Source organism: Furipterus horrens, unplaced genomic scaffold (genome assembly GCF_987537825.1).
Source record: "Furipterus horrens unplaced genomic scaffold, mFurHor1.1.pri manual_scaffold_13, whole genome shotgun sequence".
Taxonomy (NCBI): domain Eukaryota; kingdom Metazoa; phylum Chordata; class Mammalia; order Chiroptera; family Furipteridae; genus Furipterus; species Furipterus horrens.
The window spans coordinates 22960293-22973669 of record NW_028327183.1 but is presented as its reverse complement, the minus strand read 5'-3'; the positions used below and the strand labels follow the sequence as shown (position 1 = coordinate 22973669).

The 13377-nt window shown below is 44.6% G+C and overlaps 1 protein-coding gene and 1 non-coding gene across 2 annotated transcripts in view; one reads left to right on the top strand and one right to left on the bottom strand.

Moving 5' to 3' along the window:
* WWOX (WW domain containing oxidoreductase) overlaps nucleotides 1-13377 on the bottom strand; it is a 907032-nt gene that overhangs the window by 476393 nt on the left and 417262 nt on the right. The window lies entirely within an intron of this gene.
* LOC149994260 (small nucleolar RNA SNORA31) lies at nucleotides 11340-11465 on the top strand. Its single transcript, XR_016507925.1, has one exon. It is a non-coding gene; the product is annotated as a small nucleolar RNA SNORA31 (small nucleolar RNA).

Here is a 13377-nt window from a genome sequence, read left to right as displayed (position 1 = left end):
TTCCTTTTCCCTCCCTTTCTTGATCTGGTCTGACTTATGCCCACGCACCCTCAAAACACATAAATAACAACTACAGCAGGAGCAGCAGGAGAAACCAAGAAAAGGACTTAAGGGCGCAGGTCGCAGTCCAGCTCAGTAATAACTGCTAATACTCAGACATGATAACCTACTGTGTTTCTCGTACTATGTTGAGTGCTTTAGTGAATGACATCAGTTACTCCTCACTTCCTTCCAAAATATCTTAGTAACAAGATATAGATAGGTATTAACCCCATTGTACAGAGAAGGAAATGCAGCTTAGAGAGACAAAGTAATTTTGCAAGTTGTTGAAAATGATGATTCAATTGAACATCAAAGGATGAGAAAGAACTCATTAGCTAAAGCTGGAAGGGAAGAGGACTCCAGGCATAGTCAACTGCGTATGCAAAGGCCCTGTGACAGGAATAGGGGGGGGGGGTTAGGAGCAGAGAAGGAGTCAGGTGAGAGTAAGTTGCAGATTGGCAGGAGCCTTGCAGGGTCTGATGAGGATTTTTGTTTTTATCCAAAGGGTTTATGGAGAGCCTGTGAAAGGATTAAGCAGGGAGTGAAGAACAGGGTGGTGGCAAGAACAGATTTCTATTTTAGAGAAATGATTCTAACTTCCCAGTGTGAAAGGGATTTCAAGAGAGGCAAGAAGGTAAACAAGATGCCTGTCAGGAATCTTACTGTTCATGCCACTATAAATGGCACTAACTCACAGAGTCAGAACTCATCACACTGCTACCAAGTGGGCTGCCAGGAGACAGAGGAAGGCCAAACCTCATCAGTGTTTTCTGTACCCCGTTCCTTCCGTGTGTGTGTGTGTGTGTGTGTGTGTGTGGTGGGGTGTGGTGGCCAGGTGGTTCAGTTGGTTGGAGCACTATCCCATACACCAAAAGGTCACGGGTTGGATCCCCAGTCAAGGCACATGCCTGGGTTGTGGGTTCAATTTTTGGTTGGGGAGCATATAGAAAGAAAACAATCGATGTTTCTCTCTCACATCAATATTTTTTTCTCTTTCTCTCCCTTCCTCTCCCTCTAAAATCAATAAATATAGCCTTGGGTGAGGATTAAAAAAAAAAAAAAAAAAGACACAAGCAAAAAGGTCTTCTTGTTTTTAGTGTCTTTTAAATGGCATAAGAACCCCAAAGGGAAAAGTCCAACATGGAAAAGCAAGCAGTGGTGCCCTTTGAAAAGTTTTAATTTTATTTTAACTTTGCTAAATCTACTTACATTCACATTTTGAAATACGTATGCACGATAAAACACTGTAGTTATGGTCTACTGGGTTAAAAACCCACTTTTTGGAATGGGTTCAAGGGAATACTTATATTAAAGACCTCTGAGTGGAAAGTAATTCTGCAGATAAAATAGAATGGAAGCATCCTCTAAACACGCCCCTTGCAAGATAAATACATAGTGAGGAAGGGTCTGAAACCATCCCTAACGGGTGGTTCAGAACAGCCGGTCCCTCAATCGCTTGTGGAACCAGCTGGGAGGGAAGTGCCTGGCTAGTCCTCAGCACCAACATTCATACGTTTCCAAGGCTCTGCCCTCTTCCTTTCATAATTCAGTTGAAGCCAAGAAATTGACCCCCAATTTAAAAGAGTGAAATCCCATTCTAGCATGCCACTCACAAAGCACGGGGCGACTGTGGTGTTTATTTTGCAAAGTTCCAGACAAAGAGAGCTAAAAAAATTACTAGAAAAAATCCATCAACAAGCATTTCTGCACTTACTCTGTGTAATTATCCTTGTATGGAGAGGCATACAAAAAAGGAAGAAAACATGGTTCTTGTTTTTAAGGAGTTGGCAATCCTGTTAAAAGGGTGCTTCTCAGCTTCAAGTGTGCATCAGGACCACCTGGGAGTGAGACAGAAATGCAGACCCTTGCACCTGCTCTCCCACCCACCCACCCCCGGGACCACATGCATTAGAGTGGCCACACAGGGCCTGGGAGTCTGTATTTTAATCAAATAGAAGGGCTTCTGATGGGAGCTGGGACTCTGAGTCACTGAAATCCAAAAAGAGAGAACCTACAGGAGACATGAGCACCACAGAATCAGACAGGAGGAGGAGGCCTTAGTGCGTATCCAGCCACGCTGTCTACCCAAGGCGGCATTCCTTCGTCGGCAGCCACAACGGGCGGTCAAGCATCCGGCCTTTGCTTTACGTCTCCAACAAAGGGCACAGACCCTTTGTGTGGACATTCGTTCCACTGCAAGACAACCATCTGCTGCTTTCCTCTGAGGAGTCTTCAAAACGCTGGAGCTTCTTGCGTCTTCATCTTGTTTGCCTCCCTTGATCTGAGCATTTCATGTTTGTCAAAGCTGTCTAAGTCCAACGTATCTGAAATAACTATAGGGTCTACTTGATACCTTTTATCCAGCCAGTAACCTTTCTGAAAATAAAATAGTTAAAAGATATGACACCCATATTCTAGCTTCGTGGTCCCTGCTTTCTTTCCTAAAACCTTAGAAATTATGTATTTAATTATTTGTTCCAGACTTTCCATAGGGATTAGCGCTAAGGCTGTTTCTTTCTCATCCTTGTTAACTATCCCTCTCTTCCCAGCTACTACCCCACATTCATTCTTCTTCTTGCCTGTAATGAGCCAAGTTCTGCTTCTTTCTCTTGTTCTTCTCATTTTCTCCATGGATTTTACCAAAACTTCCAGCAGAACACATGGGGTCTCATTGGTGACCTCTTTCTGGCATCTTGAGTGATTAAAGACCCATAGTGTCATAGAACATCAAAATTTGGAGGAGCTTTGGAGACTAGCCAGGACAAACCCCTCATTGTGAAGGTGAAGGAAATAGGGCGCAGAGAGGATGCAGGTCAAACTAAGGTGCACAACATGGGAACCAAGCCAGCATTAGGACCAGGTCTCCTCCCTGGCTGAGTAGTTTTGGACAGCCTGCCTTATTTGGGACTTGGAGACCTGGCAATGTGGTCAAGCAGATTCTAAGGTGCATCCTTTCTGGGAAGAAAGGCAACAAACGCACTAAGAAAGAGAATGGCCTATCAGATCCTGAAATTATGTAAAATATTAAATGAGAGAGAAAACTGACCCACACTCCTAATTGCTCTACAGTGATTTCACAGAAGAGGAAACGGTTTCACTGAAATACCAGGGATCATGGCAGCATGCTGCCCTTTGGGTATGTGTGTGGGGTGGAGGGAAGAGAAAGGAGGGACAAAAACAAAACAAAACCAAAAGAAAATGAAAATACACCTTACCATGATAGCCACAGTCTAAAGGGCATGGGAGTCCACTGAAAGAGCTCTTGATGGCCAAACCACTTGGGCAATAAAATAAAGTAGTGCTGGATCATAAGTAGAAAGTAAATATCCACGAGACCACACTGATAAATAAGTGGGGAGAGGTGACCATTCCCCCATGCAGAATAGTTTACAGAGACACTCTGCCTATAAGAAGCGAGGACATAAATCCTCACTCAAGAGTGATCTTCACATAAAAACTTCCCTCCAAGAAGAAGAGGATGGAATGGATAGGAAAAGGGTAACTATAGTGGAGAAACCTGACAAATACTACCCCAGCGAGTGAAAAAGGTCCCTGTCACAATGATAAGTCATGTTGATAGTACTGCCCTTGATATGATGTGATGAGAGGGGCACTTCACATCTGGGTCTTCTCCCTCAAAACCCATAACCCCAGTCTAATCACGAAAACAAACCAGATAAATTCCATTACTTGGGCATCTTACACAATCCCAGACCACAAGTACACCTCAAAAGTATCAAGGTCATAGAAAACAAGGGAATCTGAGAAACAGTCATGGCCCAGAGAAGTGTAAGGAGACATGATGACTAAATGCAGCATGGGATCCTGGAACTGGGAAAGGTCATTAGGAAAAACTAAGAATATCTGTATAAACTACAGACTTTCGTTAATAATATATTAATATTGGTTCTGTAATTGTAATAAACGAACCAAAATAAGGTATGATGTTAACAACAGGAGGACTGTGTACCATTGTCTAATTCTTTGTAAATCTAAAAAAAATTCAAAACATAAAGTTTATTTCAAAAATAAAATAAATATGTGTGCTAAATAAAGTAAGAGAACAGAATATAGAAAAGCACATGCCATTCTACAGGTGCTTTGGGGATTCTTTGAATAGGGAGATTCAGGGTCCCAGTTACCCTTGGAGGCAGGGCACACAAGTCCTGGGTGTACAGGCTCCAGGGGACGAGCAAAGCGTGGGGCCCAGAGAAGCGATCATGGTTACCCCTAAGAGTCACATGCAGCTGACCCCATAAAACTGAGTTGTCGGTGGCTCCATCACCATGATTTGTAATGTTCTCCAGCAATGTGTAGTTGCTCAGAACTGGGGGCCAAGTCTTTAGACCACTTGGGATCTGTAACGGATCAAAGGAGGTGGGAGTATCTGTGGATGTCAGCAAGAGCACCTTTGAAAGTCAGGCTCCTGTTCAGGGGTACAGACACAGCTCTGGGTTGGCTGGGCCAATAGCCAGGCTGTGCAAGGGGCTATGATGTCCTCACCTTTTAGGTTCCATGCAAAATGCCCTAGAGGTGAATGCCACCTTTCTCAGCATTCAGAACTGTGTTCAGACAATCCTGTCCCTTCAGGCAAACAAATTCAAGCCCGAAATTGTATGGGGAATGATACTTTCTTGTTCACCATTGTGCCTTTCTGCAATAAATAATTTCCAGTCAGGGTGCTAGAGAATTCCAAATGATAGACACATTATGTTCATGAAAGACAACTTTAAGAAAAATCTTTCTGCAATAAAAATGAGGGTTCCACTGCCCCCCCCCCCCGGCATCCCAGCTTGCCATAGAAATGAGTGATTTTCTGAATTTCTGCCAAGTTAGATGGTTCAGCATGCTATTAGATTAGTCTGTTTATACAGAAACAGCCAAAAATAGGAAACACACAGAAGCTATTAAAGATATTGTCCTGAGAGGGAAAGATTTGAACGGTTTTCTTACTGCAAGTGGGAAATAAGATATGAGTCAGTATTAATGTGATAAAGAAGTTAATGTGTTCTAAAGCGAACTGTTGGTTTCTTCATCTTGTTTCAGAGGTGACAATAAAAGGAACATACACACAATTATTTAGGGTTGGGTGAGCATGCAGGTAGTGAAAACCCTGCACAGCCTAGTCAGGCCTGCCCGTTAGAAATAGCTCCCTTTCAGGAAATAAGGCTGCGGCACAAAGGGAGTTTTCAAAGGGAAAGCTAGTTCCAGGCGGGGGGGTGGGGGAGTGGGGGGGGGTGCGGGGGTAGAAATCCCACAAAAACAAAATCCCAGATTAACTAAATATATAAATACAAAAAGGTTTCAGAAATTCAAAAGTGAAATTCCGATTTCACTGTGCCCTTGGGTTGCTGTGTATGTAATCTAATGGAAATCGTATGACCTCTTGGGTCAATGTGATTCAAGACAGAGAACTTATATTGAGTTCTACCTAGGAGATGATGTGGATTCTTACTTTCCTCATCTATAAAGTAGACAGGACAGCCAGACCTATACCTTGAAGTCACCTCGTTTTTCCTCAGTAAGTCACAAGGTGACATGTGGAGAAAAGACTGTGCCACATCCTGGTCACATGAGCTATTCTTGACCTCTTAGGATATATGTATGACTCTCTAAGTGGAAGTGTGTCTAAATGCCCATATGAAGCTCAGTACTATATGTTGTTTTCCTCCTAATTCATAGTTGAAAGTCACAAAGAAATAGAGTTTCCTACAAAGTATATGTTTCTAGTGGGGTCATCATCTTCCTGGGTGATCCTCTGAGTCCCAGTGAGCAATTTAGAACTTGCCGAGCAAAGACTATCAAAGAAAGGTGAAATCTCTATGGTCCAGGATGTACTCATTTTTTATTGCTGTGTAACACATTATCACCAATTTAGCAGCTGAAAACAACACCCACTATTATCGTACAGTTTCCATGGGTCAGAAGTGTGGGCGTGCTTGGCTGGGTTCTCAACTTCAGGACCTCACCAGGCTGAAAACCAGAGAGCAGGTGGGCTGTGGTCTCATGGGAGGCTTAGCTGGGGAAATTCCACCACCGTCCCTCTCCTTCAGGTTGTGGGCAGAATGTATCTCCTTGAGGTTGTAGAACTAATATCCCATTTTCTCGCTGTCTACTTTGGGCCACACTCAGCTCTTAGAAGCCTCCTGCAGATCCCTGCCACATGGCCCTCTCCAGCTTACTTCTTCAACGCCACCAATCGAGGGTCGCTTTGACGTCAGTCCCTCTTAAAGCATTTTTACTTAAGTCAGACACATTCAGGATGATCTCCCGTCTGATTAACTGAAAATCAACTGAATTGGGACCTTAATTAGATCTGCAAAATCTCTTCCCTTTGCCATGTAATGTACCCTAATTCAGGAAGTGACACCCCACCATCTTTTCATATTCTATTGCTTAGGAGCAAGTTGCAGGTTCTGCCCACATTCAAAGGGACGGGATCAGACCAGGGTGGGCCCACCTTAGGATCCATTTGCCAAACAGACGAGTGAAATACAGGGGTTCACTTCTCAAGAAAATGCCATCACAGTATGGTCAGAATTACTTCATTTATGAATGTGAGCTTATAATCTAGGTGCAGGGGGGAAGGAGGGTGGAGAGAAAAAAGATAGTCTAATATTTTTCCAAACAGTCATATTTTTTCAAGGTCTTTCTAGAATTACCTGCTGCCAGGTATCATGTAATAAAATGCCGGTATGCGGAAAATGTACAAACTTAAATAGCTGACAAGTGAGCAACCAAAGCCCTCCTTCCTTCAACCAGTGCGACAATGAACATGGACATCAGGAGCATGGACGTATGGAGAAAAAGCAAGGCAGGTTCAAAGGCAAACCTGTGAGTGAGTAGTTGCCTGAAAGACCAGAGCCACACAAGATGGTTCATCAAATGCTGTGTGTCGGCCACAAAAAGCCAAGTTCAGAGGCTCCTTGATACAAGAAAAATAAGGATACATCTGGGTAGAAGAAGCAAGGGAAGCTGGAAGAGGAAAAGAATAAGCAACACCAAGAAGGAAGGAAGTATCAGTCTCCAGGAGAGGGGAAGGGGAGAGGTTGAGAAGAGGAGAGAAAGGAGAGGAGGGGAAGGTGGAGCACATTTCCCACAAGAAGGCCCCGAGTGGCGGTGAGGAGGGGGACAGGAATGAACATGAACAAACGTAGCCATCAGTTAACTGGGAAGTTCAGTTAACCAGAATGATAAGCCAGGTAAGTAAAATCCCACTGAGCTTGGCAGACCTACTGGGGCCATTAACTTTACTGTTTAACTCACACTTTCACAGGCGTGAGGGAAAACCGTCTGGTTTCTGTACTCTTCCTTGTCTATTAAACCCCAGCATCTTCCAAGATAAATTGTGGACCGAGAGGAGAGTGGGAGAAGAGGTAGGAGGTAACAGGCTCTACCACATGCCTACCTTCACCAGAAGAAGCCTTTAAACAAGATTTGAATGGGACCATGTTGTTTTGAAATTGCAATGTAAAAAAACCAGAATATGGTGAGATGTTTTAACATATGGAAACACAACCTGGGCAAATAAATGGATCAAAACAAAAAAGCCGGCCAAATAAATGCAGCGTGTGGTGACCCAGACGTGATAAATGAAAAAATAAAATCAAATAAACTGAGGGGGATGTTTATAAATTTGACACAGTTGCAAGTAGAGATCACTAAAGATTATTTCTATGCAAATATGCATCTAGGCGATGCAAGAGTGTGCAAAAAAATTCTAAATACATTTCTTGAAAATCAATTCTCGTGCAGTACAAGTGAATCAAGAAGCAAGTACACCAACATATATTAAAATGTGACAAATGCAAACTTGTCAGAAGACAAGCGTCCTGGATACAGGTGACAGGGACCCAGAAACTGTCCTGCACTGTTTAGTCTAGAGAGGACGTTTGACAAAGGCACCTCTGCCATCGATGCAGCTGCTTCCTCCCTTCTGGGGACAAAGCTTGAGCCCTGAAAGTCCCCAGCTCCCTGGTTCCTTCTGGTTTATACAGAAAGTTCTGCACAAGGCTGCGTGCAGCAAACTGGTAAAACGGAGCACCCCGACTGATCAGAGGTGCCACCCAGAGATTCCAAATCCAGGCAATAAACAGGTTCTTAGCAGAAAGCTGTCTGCCTGTCCCCTTCAGCGCCTTAACAACTATCCCTCCTAAATACCTGATTTCAGTAGCCCAATATTTCCTGGTTAGGCCAGTTCCTTGGATTTCACATTCCAGAGAGCACAAGGCATAGTAAGACTCTTTATCTGTCATTTTCACCATTAGCTAATAAGTATGCCATCTTGATCAGCTGTGTGTCTAGGTTTTCTAAATTCATTATTAACTAGAGATTGTCTCCCCGCATTTGACAAAAGAGGAAGCTGAGGTGAGAGATTCATCAGACTCATCGGCCTTTTCAGTGTCTGGGGTTAATTAGGGGCAGAGCCAGGTCTCAAGGAGTCCAGATAAAGATAAGGCATAAGGTTTTTGTGCTGTAACCATTGTCTGTCTCTCTTTGCTTTTATATTTACAAATTGAACCACATAACTGAGGTTAGAAATGGCACAGCAGCAGGGGCTGCGGGGGCACTGGAACAATCCCGTGTATTAGCTTGGGTGCTGGGTACTCCTGCGTGCGAGCGTGCCAATTCATCAAGGTGTGCATGTGAAGTGTGAGCACTGGTCTGCTCACGTGATACTTAAAACAGAAAGTTGAGGAGACTTTGCCCTTCAATGACAGTAGCCTAGGTCAGGCCTCTGTACCTGGAGCGACGTGGAGGGTTGCGTGTTTCTCTAATTCAGGCCTCTTCCCTGGGGAAGATTCATACTGGGCACACCTGCAGTGACAGCGAAAAGGCTGACTGTTGGATCATGGACCAACACATGTCATGGGGAAGGGACTCCAGGCTTTCTTCTCTCCCTCTTAGTTCCTGCACTAAACATGGAATCTGTTCAAGAAGAGGTCTGTAGTGGGCTGAAATGTGTCACTCTGAAACTTATATGTTGAAGTCCTAACCTTTAGTACCTCCAAATGTGACCGTATCTGAAGACAGGACTTGGAAAGAGGTAAAATGAGGTCATCAGGGTGGACCCTGATCCAACTGGTGTCTCATAAAGAAGGAGATTAGAATACAGACACAGAGACGAGACCATGTGGAAACACAGGACGAAGATGGCCATTTATGAGACAAGGAGAGAGGCCTCCGGGGAAACTAGCCCTGCTGACATGGTGATTTCAGACTTCCAGCCCCCTGAGAGTATTTCCTGTTTCTTAAGCCACCCGATCTGTGGCACTCTGTCCTGGCTGCCCTGGGAAATGAATGCAAGGCCCGATATGAGAACCGCTTCCGTGTTTCCCCAGCTGAGATGGAAAGTGTCTGAGAACAAGGTTTGTGGAGTCAGGGCAACTAGGACTTGAGTCCCCGCCCTGCACTGTGGCCTTGGGCCAGTCATTTTAAGCTTCCATCTTAGGCAAAATGTAGACAGTAACACCCTCATAGGCTTGCCATGAAAATTTAATTAGGTAATGCATGAGTGGCCCTGAACATTACATCTGGCTCGGTTGGGGCTCAATAAATACTAGCTGTTACTGTCATGGATGTGATGATGATAAAATGAAGATTAAAAAACACTTTCTGACTCACAGTTTATTTTAATGATGAGCACTGGGCAAATGAAAAGGTGCTGTACAAAGGTCAATTAATGTTTTGACAGAAATGTGGAAATGCAAACAAACGTTGCCTGAGTTCCTGGGCTATGAGGCATGGTGCTGAAGGGGCACTGAGGGGTTGGGGCACGCGCACAGATGTCCTGGACTTAGGCTGGATGGTGTGGGACCCAAAGGGGCGTGAGGGTGCCATGGGAGCAGGAGCGAGAGCAGCGGGCTCACTTCCGGCCGGGGGACTGGGAGCACATCTTAGGGATTCTCGCCTGCCCACCTCACAAGAGACAGAACGCAACCCCAGGAAATTCATGTAGCTGCTCACTGGCACCACCTGTGTTCACACTGGGTCACTGCACTGAGCTTCCTCAATAACCAGATCAATTTCATGCAGTAATTCGGCCAATCAGCAAAGCCACAAGTCTGACCACTTTTTAAACTGAATTGACCAGTCAGCTGGGAGAAGTGAACAAAGTGACCAGACTAATTATCTGGTGGTGCACGTTAAAAAGGTCTGGCAAGGCCACCTAGACCATCATCATCATGCCAGGTTTTGTTTCTTCTCAGACAGTGTTTACAATCTTAAATTTGCCCCTTGTTTCGACAAAACAGACATCAAATAACACTTTAGTTGCCCACATAATTTTTTCAAAAAAGCCATGTGTGAGAACACATATGTTTGCAGGGGCATGGAGCCCACTCACCTGGAGGAGGCAGAGAACAACCCCCACTAACAGCTTTGGGAGGCCACAGGGGCCCACAAGGCATAGGGCAGAGAATTCTACAGTGGGGCAAGGAAGCTAACTAATATTTTCTTGAAGAAGATTAACCTACTGATTTCCTAATGCAGCATTTGCTCCCTCCCTTCCTCATTTCCTTTCACACATGTTTTCGAACCTACTATGCATCGGGTTCTGCGACAGGACGAAAGAGAAAAGGTGGCCCATCACTCAGAGGACTGAGGTCTGTAGCAGAGCCTGGAGCTTGGGCTCTCCCATTAGCACCTTCCAGAGTGGCTATGTGCTATCTAACAACAGACACAGTACGCAAGGAACGTGGAATCCCCACCATGTTCCTACAATGTTTTGACTTAGCCTGCCATTTTCCAGAAACGGTTGCAATCCCAATATTTACATCTAACTACATGTCTAAAACTTGTAAAAATGATTTTACAACTGGAATCATGCAAGAGATCGTCAAATTCAGCACACGCTCCCTATTTCTGAATTACAAAGGCATTAGCCTCACTTCCAGCAAGATTAGGGCAGAACTGTGTATGACACCCAGCCCAGAGTGAGGGATTAGTAAACATGCGTTGACTGATTAAACTGAATATCACAAAAAGCTACAGAAAAGAAGCTAAGGATGCAATTAAAAGACAACTATGCCAATATTTCTGGGGTATATATAAAATACTTCATGGCAGAGCCTGTTGCCAGTACCCCAGCCCTGCCTCATCTAGCTTCAATATCAAGGAGTCCCTGGAACTGAACTTGAGGCCAGGGAGGAGGTCCTTCATCTGCCATGCACTTCTGTCCCATGGGCACAAAGACCCACATGCTTCCCTGAAATCAAGAGCTTCACATGGACAGGGTCAGCTCAAGGAATGAAGAGGACGCAGGCCATGCGGGACACACAACATAATCAGGGTGGTCACAGCACCCACTGATAGACCTTGGATGATCTGATGTTCTTTTGGTTTGCACTAGAGTGCAAAAGAAGAAAAGAAAATCCCTGCACTCTGTCTTTGCAGTGGCTCAGATTGAATAGGGGAGTCCCCCTTCAAGATAAGTAGATAGACAGATAGATAATAGATAGATAATAGATAGATAAATAGATAGATGATAGATAGATAGATAATAGACAGGTAGATAGACAGATACATAATAGATAGATGGACAGATAGATAATAGATAGATAGATAGATAGATATAGATAGATAGATAGATAGATAGATAGATAGATAGATAGATAGATAGACTTTCCTAGGCATCCATCAGTTTTCACAAGGAGCCCTTAGCACAGCGAGGCATGGAGCAGCTCTAGGGTCCAGATGGCCACATGTGACACAACTTGGGGACAGGGTACACACTCACCAAGACTGTAGGGGAAACACTGGGGCTTTCATGAGAACCAAGGTTTCCAGAAAAGTTACCCCTGCACTCTAGCTCCCGAGGGTTTGACATGTTGGGAGCATCAGGAGATGGGCTTTGGGCACGGACATGAGTGTGGTCGGGGGTGATGGGCACCAGTGTCAGTGGTACTGATGAGATGCCCTCAAATGTCCTCAGGGACCACAGAGACATGGAAGCCCTCACATGAGAAAAGCTGAAGATAGAAACCACGAGTTAGTGAAGAGTAGTCTCTCCAGGACTGCACAAGAGATGCCTCTTGGGGAACCCAGACATACTCGATGGGGCTGAGAAGGACTGATATCACAGATTCACAAGTCGGGGGCAGGGAGGGCCCAAGGCAGAGAAGTACAGGCTCAGGAATGACCCCATGGCTTCTTAGGGAAATGAGACACGAAATAATATCTGCTAACTTCTTTAAAGAAATTACTGATTTAGTGGGGTGACATTGGTTAATACAATTATATAGGTGTCAGGTGTATAATTCTACAATGCATCATCTGTACTCTGTATTGTGTGTTCACCACCCCAAGTCAAGTCTCCTTCCATCACCAGGTATCCCCCTTTACCTTCTACCTCGCCCACCCCCATTTCTCTCTGGTCATCACCACACTGCTCTCTGAGACTATGAGGGTTTTCTTTTCCTTTGCTTAATCCTTCACATTTTTCACCCAGCCCCACAACACCCCTCCCCTCTGACAGCCGCCAGTTCTAATCCATGAGCACTTATGCTATCCCAGGGACTGTGCCCAGTGCCTCACAGATGGTGGTTTCAACCCTTGCAATAACCCTGCAAGGAAAGTATCAGTGAGAAGGCTAACATCCATCAAGTTCTGTGCCCAGGGCTGCCTGATGTGCATGTGCAGTATGAAGGCTGAACTCCAGCTGCCTCCAGTGCCTACGCCATTCTACCTACATAATCGAGAGATGGACCCTCCATCATCAGACAACTCATCAAATGGCGAGGCACGAAGACTTTATCTAACTGCAACACCATCCTTTACATATCTTCAAGGGTCCTTGCAAATGCTTTTCATTCTTGTCTATTTATACATCTTTGCTGGAATCAGCCTTGAAACACAATGCTCCCAAAAGAACACCTGATTACCATGTTGCAAGCAAGGCCTGGCCCATGCATAGTGGCTGACACATGCTTGCTGACAACCATCTGTATCTGCAAAGACATTAAAGAATTATAACGCATATGCCAGGTGCTTTCTGGAATCCACTTTGTTTTGGAAGCCCAAGTCTTCAGTAAATATAGGCTGGATCTTCTTGACACTGTCTGTGTTGACCTCGATTCCGATTCCCATTTATGTGCTGCACCTCCTTGTATAAGCCCACTGACTTCTGGCTTGGACATGCAATTTGCTTTGGCCAGTGTAGTGAGAAAAGCAATGCTATGTCCCTTCCAAAACAGAAACTTGAAGAACCTTTGTGTGATTTGACCACTGATCTTTTTCTTTTCCATGGCAATAACATATTCTCATTGGCAACCACACCTTCAGCTGCAAGAGCTGAGCAGCAACCAGCCCACAGGCAGTGTGTAATATAAGTAAAAA